Here is a 15,497-nt window from a genome sequence, read left to right as displayed (position 1 = left end):
GCCTAGAACCATACCTGACATATAGTGGGGGGCTAATAAATAGTTGTTGAACAAATTAATTAAATGAATACAGTACTGTTACCAAGATTCTACCCACTTATTTTGGTCACAATTAATTTTTTCTTATTAAAAAAATATTATTCATCATAGAAAACAAAAATAAGAAAACTAGGCCGGCCCGGTGGCTCAGGCGGTTAGAGCTCCGTGCTCCTAACTCCGAAGGCTGCCGGTTCAATTCCCACATGGGCCAGTGGGCTCTCAACCACAAGGTTGCCAGTTCAATTCCTCGAGTCCTGCAAGGGATGGTTGGCTCTGCCCCCTGCAACTAAGATTGAACATGGCACCTTGAGCTGAGCTGCCTCCCGGATGGCTCAGTTGTTGGTTGGAGCGCGGGCTCTCAACCACAAGGTTGCTGGTTTGACTCCCGCAAGGGATGGTGGGCTGCGCCCCCTGCAACTAGCAATGGCAACTGGATCTGGAGCTGAGCTGTGCCCTCCACAACTAAGACTGAAAGGACAACAACTTGACTTGGAAAAATAAATAAATAAATAAGAAAACTACCCATCATTCTACCATTCTGAAGTGTATCCTTCCAGACTTTTTTCCTCTGAGTTTACTTTTTTCTATGTAAAAATGGTTTCGTACTGTACTTTCTACTTTAAACCCAATCATTTCACTTAGTATATTGTGTCTTTTTATGCCAGTAACTATCTGTTTAAAGCATTGTGAAATCACTGAGCAAAATGGTGTTTTGATGTGTGAGCACACTTACATACCATTGATCTTAGAAGTAAATGGGATATTATTCAGTGTACCCAACAAAAGATTGCATGAGCTAATAATAAATGAGCCGGGAAAGATCATTTCAGAGCAACAACACCTTTTCTTCTCCCCCTACTTTCCCGTCCCCCCAAAAGTCAGACATATTAAGTGGAGGGATTTTCTGTTACAGAGAGAAAAGATTGCATGCTGTTGCGAATTGAATGTACTTAATTTGGGAGGCTGGCTTATGCAGAGCACATCTTTTAGGGCAGCCTAGCTCTTAAAACGCACAATCTACACAGGCTAGACTTGCTGTGGCTCTGAGCTGCATATGAGGAATATCTTATAACTGAAATCGGAGCTCTAAATGTACGGTTATTAGCCAACGAAGTCTGGTTAATATTGAATTTTAGAAGAATAAGTTCATTTTAGCAACAACATTATCACTAAATTAGTCTCCTTAAAGACTAGTAACTATTAGCACTTCAAGTGTATAGATAACAGTTCTTTAAGCTCAATAAATGAATACAACTCTTTATGTTCTCTGTAAGATTTACTGTTAGCCAGACTTTGTGGCTAGTTTTCAATGGCTAGTTTTCAAGTTAGCTAATTAAAAGTGTCATTAGCTGCAATTGGGGCTTTAGTCTCAACAGATTAGCTGCGTGAAGCTATCAGGACTCAGAAACTACTAAAACACAGGATGTTTTGATAGTTTTGGAAAGCAACCATTCTCATTCTCAAGAATTCTTTTTCCCTTGGATGATTTCTAGCATAAGGTTTTCAAGTCAATTCACCCCCTGATCTAATAGCTCCTTCCCCTTCATTTTTTCTAGCGATCTCATTCAACTATATATATAGAGTTTAGGATATATATATATAAATAAAGGGACCAACAGACTGTCGCAAAAGACAGTGTCCTTCAAAACTAAGTAAGTAATAAACTTTGAAAAAGGAACTCCAGCAAATTATATATTAATTTTACTATAATGTACACATAGCTTTTATTTACTGAGAAATTCTTCAGAAAGTTAGAAAGTGATTTTATCTTATTCTGAGATTAAATGAAATATACATTAATTATCTAAAATACTTTTCTAAGAGATAAAAAAAAAACAACTTATTGCAGGAAAGTGTTATATCCTTGGAACTGTTAAAAAGTACCATAAGAATTTGAGCTGGGATCTATAATAACTGTGATATTAATCTGCCACTTTTATAATCAGACCCCAGAATAATCACAACCAAAATTGCTTTCCAAGTATTTCTACTCCAGGGAGATTGTTGCTAAGAAACTTAGGCACAATTTCTGAATAAGCAGGTAAAAGAGACCCTTATTTCCCATAACTATCTGCCAAGATGTAATATCTGATGCAATTTTACCACTGTTTCAGCCAATGAGATGAGCAAAATGAGGTGTCTAGAGAAATGATTGAAGTTTGTTTCTTCCATATGAGTTGCTATCGAAATATCTGCCTTTGATTTAAAATTGTTTTTCCATTAGCTGGGAGCATGGCTGGACGTACAAGTCCCGTCCACATCCAGCCTAATGTAACTATTTCAGGAAGAGTTTGCAGCTCATATCAAGAACACCAAATTGCGTCTCCCTCTGGGTGCTTCACAGTGCTTTTTGCTCATTTCCGAGTGGGTACATGTGCCCTCCCAAGGAAAGACACTAAGGGTCTCTCAGCTCAGTACAAATTACGTCCCCTGGAGCACATATTCTTCGAAAACACAGTAATAATACATGAATAAATGGTTTTCCTTTTTATATCATTCCTTATGCACCTCTATCCATATTCTCCCTATAGACCCTTATGATTTAGAATCAAAATTGGAGGTGTCCTTTGGTGTTGTGTTATCTTTTAGATTCTGTGTATGTGTGTGTGTGTGTGTGTGTGTGTGTGTGTGTGTGTGTGTGTGTGTGACAGAGAGAGAGAAAGAGAGAGAGAGAGGTCTTTAAGGCCTATTACATATGCTGACATATTTCCATTACAAACTTTCTTTTTTTAATTTTTATCATTGGATTTTTAAATGCCAGTTGTGCAGCTAGCTTTAAGAACTGAGCCTCAGGGAAATGGCGATATTAAGAAGTCAATCAAAATCCTGCAAAGGGTCCACCTACTTCAGAGCCTGACTCAGTTCCTTTTCTCTCATGAGCATAGGGCTTAGGGGGAACTGAGTGGAAGTTCTCAGAAATTAGTCAGGTTAAATGAGTCTTGATGTATTTGACTCCGTGTCCTGGTACCAAATGGAATGAGGACCCCCTACCTTTTTTATAAGGACTCCTGCCTTTGATTTCTTAGGCAATTATCTCTGCGTTTTTAACCTCAAGTACCAGCTGCATAATATAAGGGCTCTGAATCATACATGATCTTTTTCCTTTTTAATTTTTATCGTTTCTACCTTTTTCATTAGAGCAATCTATAATGAAGCCTAAGTTACCTTCTCGGTGTGTCAGGCAACTCTAAAGATAACATAGAAAATGTTGGCACTAGAAATGATTGTGCTAGTTGGTTTTCCTGATCCTTTAGCCGGTTTCTTCATTGTTCTTTGGTGTCAGATAACTGGAAAGTGCTACCTGCCAGTGATGTGGTTTGTCTTGATGGGTGAGTGAGGTATGGAGTAGATTCTCCTTATCATGTTTGGTCTTTGGCTCTGGTGTCAGCACTGACCAGATGAACTAGCACTGGTGTGAGCAGGGCTGGCCTGCTGGAGAAATGCTGTCAGACCTGATAATGAATAAGCCTGCAGTGTAGGGAGGTCACTTAATGGACAGAAAATCCGAAACACAGCAGCCTCATCAGAAAACCGAAAGCACCCTCCTGCAGCCACGATCCTGTTTACCAACGGATTGCTAAGTCAGATAACCTTCAGTCCGTTTGTAGCTTTTGATTCCTAATATGCTGACATTTGGAGAGAACAATGGAGAAAGCAATAATTACCTTTTAACATTTTAGTAAAAACTTGAAGCGTTTCAGAAAATTTAAAAAGTATGGGGTGGGGGATGATGGTGAGTGGGTGTGTGGGCACAAATATGTGTATTTGAAAGAGCTTCCGGCTGGGTCCACATCCCATTTCCTTTAGACCTGTCCAGGGCCAGGCTCTCAGTTATCTTGCAGCTTCTGCTTCTGTACTAGCTTCTTCATAAACATGCCCAAGGCTCTCCCATCTTTAAGAAAAGAGTCATTTCTTAGTTCTTTAGCTAGGCCTAGTTTCTCTCCTTTCCTTTAAAGTTAGCTTCTTACAAGAGTAATCCACTTCTCTCTTCTGCAGTCTGGTTTCCCTCTCCCCCCTGAAACTATTCTGTCCAAGGTCACTCATGAATTCCCATTTGCCAAATCCAGCAGGCACTTTTCAGGCCTCATGAGAGTCTTCCTCGTATCCTTTGACTTCTCTACTGCATTTGAAGAGGGTGTTGACCCTCTTTTTCCTTCTTGAAATTCCTTGACTTCCCTGTGCTGGTCTTCTCTTCTTCTCTTCCCGGTCAAGCTGCTCCTTCCCAGTCTTCTTCCTGCAGCCACTCCTTAAATAGTACTGTTTTCCCAGGGTACAATGTCTTCTCTTTCTCTAATATGTGCTGTCTTGGGCTATGGCTCAATCTATGGCTTCACCTCACACCTGTGGGCAGGGGTCACACAAATCTACCTAGACTCATGGACGACTCCATTGGACATTCCACACACAGTTCTAATCCTCTGTCCCCAAAACTGAGGTGTGCTGTCTCCCCAAAGACAACTTCTTTTCCTTGTTCCCTATGTCAGTAAATGGAACTGCCATTTACCTACTGGACCTAGCTGGAAAACAATAATCCCAAAATGTTTCCTGGCCTTCACTTCCCGTTAGTCATCATGACCTGTGGATTCTGCCACAGAAATCCATCTTTCTGTAGTTTTCTCTCCAACCCCAGGCAATCATTTAAAATCTGTTCAGGGCCCCATCGTTTCTCATCTAGTTTCCCCCCAAAATTATCCACCCCTTTAGTCTCTCCCCCCCACCCCCTTCTGCTCAGTGATCTTTTAAAGTCACAAATCTAACCATGTCATTCTTCTCCTTGAGGCACTTCTGTGGTACCCCATCTCTTTTGGGGTAGACGCTTAGCAAGGCATTCAAGATCTCTCATGTCTGGCTACATCATAACTTTCTAAGTGTATACCCTGCAGTTTCCCCCTCCCCAACATGCACATAAGAACAGTGCCTTCATCTGTACAGACAGTCGGTTTTCTGAGAGAGAGCACTATGTTCGCTCTGGCGTCTCTGTTCTTACCCACCCCGCTCCGTCTACCCATCCATCCACTTCTCTGAGCCCTTTCCCGACCAGGTGTCCTGCAGGCTTCCCTCACCCCTGCATGTACACCTAGATCTCAGCACTCTGCATTTTGAACTGGAACTGTTTGCTTACTTGTCTGTTTACTCCCCTGGTCTGCATATTCTGACATTAAAAAACTCCAAATCTCCAGGTCCTCGCACAATGCCTGTCACACGTTATGTCCCCAGCATCGACTGCTGATTTTAGGTTTTCACCATAATGATAAGTCACAGAGATCATAAGGTTGGATTTCATTTATCTTAAATTCATGGGAGATTGGATCACAAGTCATGTTTTCTGACAAATAGTGCAACTAATCATCCATTCTTTATTGACTACATTAATAGTAAAAATTAATGCTGACATGACTCTCTTAAGGGGTGCCACGCTTTGCCTTCCCGATAGGCATGGCTCCCCCAGCAGTCCCTGAAGTGGCTGCAAATTCATCTCTGCATCCCCTACAGAGCCCAGTCCTGTCCTAGTCAGGTCTGCCTAAGGCAGCTTAAGTCTACCTGAGCACGCCTTGGGCCCGTGGCTTCTCCACAACCCCTTCACCACTGAGTTTAAGGGGAACTGGCCCCTGAGAGTCCCTGTTTATTCCATCCTTTTCTTAAAGAGCTCCTGTCAGACAGGCCAACTTATACATCTAAACCACAGCAGGGAAAAGCCCTAGGCATCACCCAGATGGGAAGTTGCCAACATATTTCTGGGCTTGGCTTTTATGTCATTATTTACCATGTGCATCCCCTGCGCATGCCTAAAGAAGATATCAGAAAATGTCTTGCGAATTCAGTCTGCCTTGAAGATGGAGGCAATGGGAAAGAGGAACAAACCAACAGCAGGAGTAAGCCTTAAGTTATCTGACCCTGCCTTCGAAAGTAGAATAGTATATTCCTACCTCTAAAATGCTCCAAAATATCTTTTTTCTTCTTTTACTTACATTAGAAAGCATCACTAAAGAGACACATTTTAATATCTCTCAATCTTCCCTCTCAGGGAATTTATTCTCATATTTGACTTCAATGCTTTCATGCTTCAATATCCGTCCTCCAGGGATAAGAAAAGCTGATTGGCATTATCTATCCTAAAAGTCTGTATTTTTTATGGCCACCACTAAATCTGGACACAGCATCTTCTCCAGACACAATAAGCTCAGTTCCTTTATCTTTTCTGCATACATTGCATTTTCTAATTCTCTATGTCTGTTATGACTGACCTCATGTAAATAATAGTATTAGATACTGAAGAGTGATAGAAGAAAGTAGGGAAGGTGCTGCTGGAGGGGCTTAGAATCTTTTCTAAAGGCAGAGAGAAAATAACCACTTGTGAAATATATTTAACCACGTAAAAACACTAAATAAATGCATAGCTAACTTTAGCTTTTCAAATAGTGTTGAAGGAGTATTAGAAATGACTGTGCCCGAAGTTGGTTAGTTATTGTGAGAAGAAGAATGAACTGTTTAGAAGCAAAAAGGACCCAGCCTTGTAAGGAAAAGCCTACAAATAAACCCACATATATATGGTAAATTAATTTACACAAAAGAGCCAAGAATATACAATGGGGAAAGAACAGTCTCTTGAATAAATGGTGCTGGGAACACTGGACAGCCACATGCAAAAGAATGAAATTGGACCACTATCTTACACCATACACAAAAATCAACTCAAAGTAGTTTCAAGACTTGAACATAAGATGTGAAACCATAAAACTCATAGGAAAAAAATACAGCTAATAAGCTTCTTGACATAGTTATTGGCAATGAATTTTTGAATCTGACACCGAAAGCAACAAAAGGAAAAACAAGTGGGACTCCATCAAACTGAAAAGCTTCTGCACAGCAAAGGAAACAAACAGAAAGAAAGGCAACCTACTGAATGGGAGAAAATATTTGCAAATCATATGTCTGATAAGGGGTTAATATCCAAAATATACAAAGAACTCATATAACTCAATAGCAAAAAAAAAAATCGATTAAAAATGGGCAGAAATGATATCCAGAGAAAATCAGGTGTAGTCATACTGATATCAGATGAAACAGACTTCAGGATAAAAAAGGTAACAAGAGACAAAGATGGACATTTCATAATCATAAAGGGGACTATACAACAAGAAGACATAACAGTCATCAATATTTATGCCCCCAATCAGGGAGCACCAAAATATACCAAGCAACTATTAACAGAACTAAAGGGAGAAATTCACTAAAACACAATTATACTACATTGTGTTTATATCATTGACAGCTATGGATAGATCATCCAAACAGAAAATAAATAAAGAAATAGCAGCCCTAAGTGACACATTAGATGAAATAGACATAATTGACATTTATAGAGCACTTCATCTTAAAACATCAGACTATATGTTTTTTTCTAGTGTACATGGCACATTCTCAAGGATAGACCATATATTGGGACATAAAACTAGCCTCAGCAAATTTAAGAATATTGAAATTATACCAAGAATAATCTCTGATCACAAGGCTTTGAAATTTGATATCAACTGCAAAAGGAAAGCAGGAAAAACCACAAATACATGAAGATTAAACAACATACTTTTACAGAATGACTGGGTCACAGAAGAAATAAGAGGAGAGATCAAAAGATACATAGAAACAAATGAGAATGAAAATACATCCTACCAAAATTTTTGGGATGCAGTGAAAGCAGTTTTAAGAGGGAAATTTATATCATAACAGGCCTATCTCAAGAAACAAAAAAAATCCCAAATAAATAACCTCACGTTACACCTTAAAGAACTAGAAAAAGAACAAATGAAACCTAAGGAAGAAGAAAGGAAATAATAAAAATCAGAGCAGAACTAAATGAAATAGAGAACAAAAAGACAATAGAAAAAATTAATGTGACAAAGAGCTGGTTCTTTGAAAAGATTAATAAAATTGACAAACTCTTGGCTAGACTCACTAAGATAAAAAGAGAAAAGACACAATAAACAAAATCAGAAATGAAAGAGGGGAAATTATCATGGATGCCACAGAAATGCAAAGGATCATCCAAGAATACTATGAAGGACTATATGCCACCAAATTCAATAACCTAGAAGAAATGGGCAAGTTCTTAGAAACATATAGCCTTCCTAGGCTGAATCATGAATTGGAAAATCTAAATAGATTGATCACCAGTAAGGAAATTGAATCAGTCATGTGAAACCTTCCCAAAAGCATAAGTCCGTGACCAGATGGCTTCACTAGTGAATTCTACCAAACCTTCAAAGAGGATCCTACTCAAACTCTTCCAAAAAATTGAAGAAGAGACAGTACTCCTTAACTGATTTTATGAGGCCAGCATTACCCTGATACCAAAACCTGGTAACGATAACACAAAGAAAAGAAAACTAGACCAATATCTCTGATGAATACAGATACAAAAATCCTGAACAAAATTCTAACAAATCGAATGCAACAATGCATTAAAAAGATTATTCATCACAATCAAGTGGGGTTCATGAACCCAGGGGCACAAGGATGGTTCAACATATGCAAATCCATCAATATGATACATTGCATAAACAAAATAAAGGACAAAAATCATATGATTATATTAATTGATGCCGAAAAAGCATTTGACAAGATACAACATCCATTTATGATTAAAACACTTAATAAAATAGGTATAGAAGGAAAATACCTTAACATTTTAAAGGCCACATATGACAAACCCTCAGCTAATATGGTAATTAATGGTGAAAAACTGAAGCCCTTTGCTCTACGTTCAGGAACACGACCGGGCTGTCCCCTATCACCTTTACTTTTCAACATAGTGTTGGAAGTCCTCGCCAGAGCAGTCAGGCAAGACAAAGAAATAAAAGGCATCCAAATCGGGAATGAAGAAGTTAAATTGTGACTCTTTGCAGATGATATGATGCTATATATAGAAAACCCTAAAGACTCCACCAAAAAGCTCTTAGAAACAATAAATGGGAGCGGACAGGTGGCTCAGTTGGTTAGAGCCCGAGCTCTGGGCAACGGGGCTGCCGGTTCGATACCCACATGGACCAGTGAGTTGTGTGCCCTCTGAAACTAGAATGAAGTCAATGAGCTGCCACTTAGCTCCTGGTTGGCCAGATGGCTCATTTGTTTGGAGCACTGGCTCTCCACCACAAGGTTGCCGGTTCTACTCCTCGACTCCTGCAAGGGATGGTGGGCTTGCCCCTTCAACCAATAATGGCAACTGGACCTGGAGCTGAGCTGTGCCCTCCACGACTAAGATTGAAAGGACATCTTGACTTGGAAAAGTCCTGGACGTGCACACTGTTCCACAATAAAGTCCTGTTCCCCTTCCTCAATAAAATCTTAAAATAAAAGTAAATGAATACAGTAAAGTTGCCTGCTACAAAATCAATGTACAAAATTCCATTGCATTCCTATATACTAACAATGAAATCTCAGAACAATTTTTTTTAAATTCCTTTTGCACTTGCAACAAAAAGATAAAATACCTAGGAATAAACTTAACCAAGGATGTAAAAGACCTGTATGCTGAAAACTATGAGGCATTTTTAAAAGAAATTGAAGACACAAAGAAATGGAAAGGTATTCCGTGCTCATGGATTGGAAGAATCAACATAGTTAAAATGGCCGAATTACCCAAAGCAATATACAGATTTAATGCAATCCCCATCAAAATTTCAATGGCATGTTTTAAAGAAATAGAACAAAAAATCATTCGATTTGTATGGAACCACAAAAGACCCTGAATAGCGAAAGCAATCCTAAGAAAAAAGAACAATGCTGGAGGTATCACACTCCCTGACTTTAGCTTATACTACAGGGCAACAATAATCAAAACAGCATGGTATTAGCAGAAAAACAGACACATAGATCAATGGAATAGAATTGAAAACCCAGAAATAAAACCACATAAATATGGACAATTTTTGACAAAGAAACAAAAAAAAAATACAATGAGGAAAAGACAGCCTCTTCAATAAATGGTGCTGGCAGAATTGGAAAGCCACGTGCAAAAGAATGAAACTGGACTGCTACCTGTAACCATGTACCAAAATTAATTCAAAATGGATCAAAGACTTAAGCATAAGACCTGAAACAATAAGCTGCATAGAAGAAAACAGGTACTAAATTTATGGACCTTGGGTTCAAAGAGAATTTTATGAATTTGACTCCAAAGGCAAGGGAAGTAAAAGCTAAAATAAATGAATGGGACTATATCAAACTTAAAAGCTTCTGCGCAGCAAAAGAAACCATCGACAAAATAAAGAGGCAACCAACTGAATGGGAGAAGATTTTTGCAAACAGTGCTTCCGATAAGGGGTTAATATCCAAAATATACAAGGAACTCATACAACTCTACAACAAAAAAAAAACCCAATTGAAAAATGGTGGGCGGGGGGGTGGGGATAAGGGGGAAGGTGAGGGGTTTAGAAAATAGTTGGTAACCACAAGATGGCCATGGGGTTTTGAAAATTAATTTGGGGAACGTAATCAATAATGTGAAGATTTTGTAGGGTATCCGATGGACACTTGTCTCATTAGGGAGACCACCTCAGGGGTGATGTAGATGCCTGATCTCTGCACTGTACACCTGAAGCTGAACAATAATGAATGCCAACTATAATTATATATATATATATATATATATATATATATATATATATATATATATATATATATATATATATATATGGTTACAGGAAGCGGAGTACAGCATTAGGAATAGAGAGTGGAAATGTAATGGCTCCGTGCGATGTCAGAGGGATAGTGGATGGGGGGAGGGGTGTTCACACAGTGTGAGGGATATAAATGATAAACGTCTAAGTATTGCTTTGTCTTGTGCACCTGAAACTAATAAAATTAAAAAAATAAATAAATAAATAAATAAATAAATAAATAAATAAATAAATTTAAAAAAAATGGGCAGAAGACATTTCTCCAAAGAGGACATACAAATGGCAAATAGACATGTGAAAAAATGCTCAACATCACTAATCATCACTAATAAAAACCACAATGAGATATCACCTCACCCCAGTTAGAATGGCTATCATCAACAAGACAAATAGTAACAAGTGTTGGAGAGGCTGTGGAGAAAAAGGAACCCTCATACACTGTTGGTGGGAATGCAGATTGATGCAGCCACCATGGAAGGCAGTGTGGAGATTCCTCAAAAAACTAAGAATAGAATTACCATATGACCCAGCAATCCCTCTCCTGGGTATCCACCCAAAAAATCTGAAAATATTTATCCATAAAGACAAGTGTGCTCCAATGTTCACTGCAGCTTTATTTACTGTGGCCAAGACATGGAAACAACCAAAATGTCCTTTGATAGATGAATGGATATAGAAGTTGTGGTATATATACACAATGGAATACTATTCGGCGGTAAGAAAAGATGAAATAGGACCATTTGTGACAACATGGATGGATCTTGGGATTATAATGCTAAGCGAAATAAGTCAGACAGAAAAAGTCGAGAACCATATGATTTCACTGCTATGTGGTATATAAACCAAAAACAACAAAAGAACAAGACAAACAAATGAGAAACAAAAACTCATAGATACAGACAATAGTTTAGTGGTTACCAGAGGGTAAGGGGGCTGGGGGGTGGTAGATGAAGGTAAAGGGGATCAAATATATGGTGATGGAAGGAGAAATGACTCTGGGTGGTGAACACACAATGTGATTTATACATGATGTAATACAGAATCGTATATGTGAAATCTACATAACTTTACTAACAATTGTCACCCCAATAAACTTGAATTTAAAAAAAGGAGGGGGGGCAGAAGATCTAAATACTGTGTTTCCCCGAAAATAAGACCTAGCTGGACAATCAGCTCTAAAGTGTCTTTTGGAGCAAAAATTAATATAAGACCCAGTCTTACATTATATAGGACCTGGTATTATATTATATAATATAAGACCGGGTCTTATATTATTGTATATTATATTGTATTATATTATACCTAGTCGTATATTATAGTAAAATAAGACTGGGTCTTATATTAATTTTTGCTCCGAAAGACGCACTAGAGTTGATTGTCCGGCTAGCTCTCTATTTTTGGAGAAACACGGTAGACATTTTTCCAAAGAACACATACAGATGGCCAACCAGTACATAAAAAGATGCTCAACATAATTAATCATCAGGGAAATGCAAACCAAAATCCACAGTGAGATAGCCACTTTAATAGGTTCAAAGTGTTATCATAAAAAAGACAACAAACACTAAGTGTTGGTGAGGATGTGGAGAAAAGGGAACCCTTGTGCACTGTTGGTGAGAATGTAAACTGGTGCAGCCACTATGGAAAACAGTTTGGAGGTTCCTCAAAAAGTTAAAAATATAACTACCATATGATCCAGCAATTCCACTTCTAGGTATTTGTCTGAAGAAAACAAAACTACTAACTCACAAAGATATATGCACCCCTCTGTTCATTGAAGCATTATTTACAGTAGCCAAGTTACGGAAACAACCTAAGTGTCCATCAGTGGATGGATGGATAAAGAAAATGTGGTGTATATATACAATGGAATATTACTAGGCCATAAAAACAAAATCTTGCCAGTTGCAACAACATGGATAGAACTTGAGGGCATTATGGTAAGTGAAATAAGTCAGACTGAGAAAGACAGATACCATGTGATCTCACTTATACATGGAATCTAAAAACAAAACGAAAAACAAAAGAAACCAAACTTACAGATACAGAGAACAGATTGGTGGTTGCCCGATGCAGTGGAGTGGAGAATGGAAAAGGAGCTCAAAGGTATAAACTTCCAGTTATAAAATAAATGAGTCATGGGGTTGTAATGTACAGCCTGGTGACTATAGTTAATAACGCTGTACTGCATATTTGAAAGTTGCTAAGAGAAATCATAAATGTCCTTGTCATAAGAAAAAAAATGTGTAACTCTGTAAGGTAATAGATGTTAACTAGACTTATTGTGGTGATTATTTCACAATGTACACAAATATGGAATCATGTTGTACACCTGAAATTAATGTAAAGGTATAGTTGATTATACCTCAAAAAAAATTTTTAAAACTGGATATTCTCTTTGTTGCTCATCAACTATGTTCACTGACATATCCATCTCAAACACTCAGCACAATACCTGGCTTATTGTCAACACTCAATAAGTGTTTGTTGACTAGATAGCTGACTGGCTACAGTACTCTAGTAAGGGAAGGCCAGTAAGATTTGGTCTGTAAATTTATAAATAAAGCTTATATCCTGTATACTGTCAGTCATGGAAGTTTTAGGATTTTAGAGCAGGAAGAACTTTTAAGTAGCAAAACATTATAGATATGCTCCCCTGCATTTATCCCTGCCGCAGTTCTTTGCAGTCACCTTCCTTCTAACTATTTCTCTAGCAGACCTACGTTTGTATAAACCAATGGAAGAGGCAGAAGCTAACCTTGATTTTCCAGCCTATTTACTCAGTTCACTGTGTCTCCCTTTTTCAGCCCTGCTGCCACATTGCTTAATAATGAAATCCCTTAAATAAGGTAAAATGAAAGCAATCACCTTTGAAACAATTATGCCTTCCATTCAACCATACTCAGACATCCTCTGTCCCCATATTAGATGATCGTACATTGCTACTCTTGTAGCCCCACTGAAAGACTGTTTCCTTTTCTACACATATGTTTAGGTCTCCAGTCTTCTTGCAAATGCACACACACACACACACACGCACACACACATTCCCCCTTATCCATGGGGGATACGTTTCAAGACACCCAAGTAGATGCCTGAAACCCTGGATAGTCGTAAACCCTATGTATATTATGTTTTTGTGGTATGCATACATACCTATGATAAAGTTTAATTTATAAATTAGGCACAGTGAGAGATTAACAATAGTAATAGAATAGAACAATTGTAATAATAAAATAAGGGTTACTTGAACACAAGCACTGCAATACCGCGACAGTCGATCTGATAACCAAGACAGCTACTAAGTGACTAATGAATGGATGGATAGCAAATACAGTGTGGATACGCTGGAAAAGGGGGTGATTCAGATCTTGGGCAGGATGGAGCAGGATGGCATGAGATTTCATCACACTACTTAGAACAGTGTGCAATTTAAGATTTATGAATTATTTCTAGACTGTTCCATGTAATATTTCTGGCCATGGGTAATTTAAACCCTAGGAAGCAAAACTACAGATTAAGAGGGACTACTTTTTTTTTTTTAAATGAACTTTATATTTATTTATTTGACTTGAATCTGTTTTCTAGGAAACTAAGTATGTTTTTTATTATTAGTTTCAAGTTGGTTTAGTCTTTCCCCCATCTTTATTTTTTATTAGTTTCAGGTGTACAAAACAACATAATGATTAGACATTTACACCCCTCACCAAGTGATAACCCCACCAAATCTACTACCCATCTGACACTGTACATAGCTATTATAATACCATTGACTGTATGCCCTATGCTGTACTTTATATCCCGTGACTATAATTATAGTTGACATTCAATATTATTTTATATTAGTTTCAGGTGGGACTACTGTATTTTTTTAAAAATCTGTAAATGCAATGTTGTGTTCTGGATTGGATCCTTGAACAGAAAGAGGACATTAGTGAAATAATTGGTGAAATCTGAATAAAGTCTAATTTTACATAATAGTTCATTTCTTAGTTTTAATCAATGTACCATGGTTGTCTAAGATGCTAACGTTAGGAGAAGCTGGGTAAAGGGAGGATGAATGATTTAATCTCTAGGATTTGTCAAGTAATGTATGCTTAACTGAAAGACTAACGAATGAATTTCCTAGTGAGCTAGGTATTACGCCAGTGGTTGCAAACTTTGGCTACACTAATTACCAGGAGAGTTTTAATCAGTTTTTAAACACTGATTTCTGGGTTCTACTCATGCTTATGCCCTGTGATTTTCTAAAAGCTCTCCACTTGATTCTAATAGACAGCCGGGGTTGGGATCCATCGTGTTAGACCATCCCAAAAATAAATATCTCGTGCATAACTCCTCTTTTCAGTTACCACATTGTATTGTAATGATCAGCCTCTTACTTGACTTTGTGCTTCCTGAACTCAGATCCTGTCTTATCATAACTGTCTTCCCAGTGCTGGCACAGTGCTCGGCCCGTAGAGGACAGCCGTGGACGTTAATTGGATAAATGGGTGGTTTCTTTCATTTTGAACACAAGAAAATTGCATAGTACCGTGTAAGACAAAGAGAAAATGCTAGCATCATGAGTTTTGTTTTTGTTTGGGTGTGTGTGTTTTCTAACCATCTGCACTTTGGTACCTGCCTGCTTATCCATAATCTATTGATTTTTAAGTTCATTCACTGGCATTTATCCAGATGCTGTGAATTGACCGTAGCCAGAAATACTGGACTTCGTCAGGGAGTCGCAGTTTGAAATATTTTGTTCCATTATTCCAATTTGTACCTAGGTTCTAAAGCTTA

At 38.1% G+C, this 15,497-nt stretch overlaps 1 protein-coding gene across 5 annotated transcripts in view; it reads left to right on the top strand.

Moving 5' to 3' along the window:
* PLEKHM3 (pleckstrin homology domain containing M3) overlaps positions 1-15,497 on the top strand; it is a 169,053-nt gene that overhangs the window by 79,285 nt on the left and 74,271 nt on the right. The window lies entirely within an intron of this gene.

Source organism: Rhinolophus sinicus, linkage group LG01 (genome assembly GCF_036562045.2).
Source record: "Rhinolophus sinicus isolate RSC01 linkage group LG01, ASM3656204v1, whole genome shotgun sequence".
NCBI classification, from domain to species: Eukaryota; Metazoa; Chordata; class Mammalia; order Chiroptera; family Rhinolophidae; genus Rhinolophus; species Rhinolophus sinicus.
This window is presented reverse-complemented; position numbering and strand designations above follow the sequence as displayed.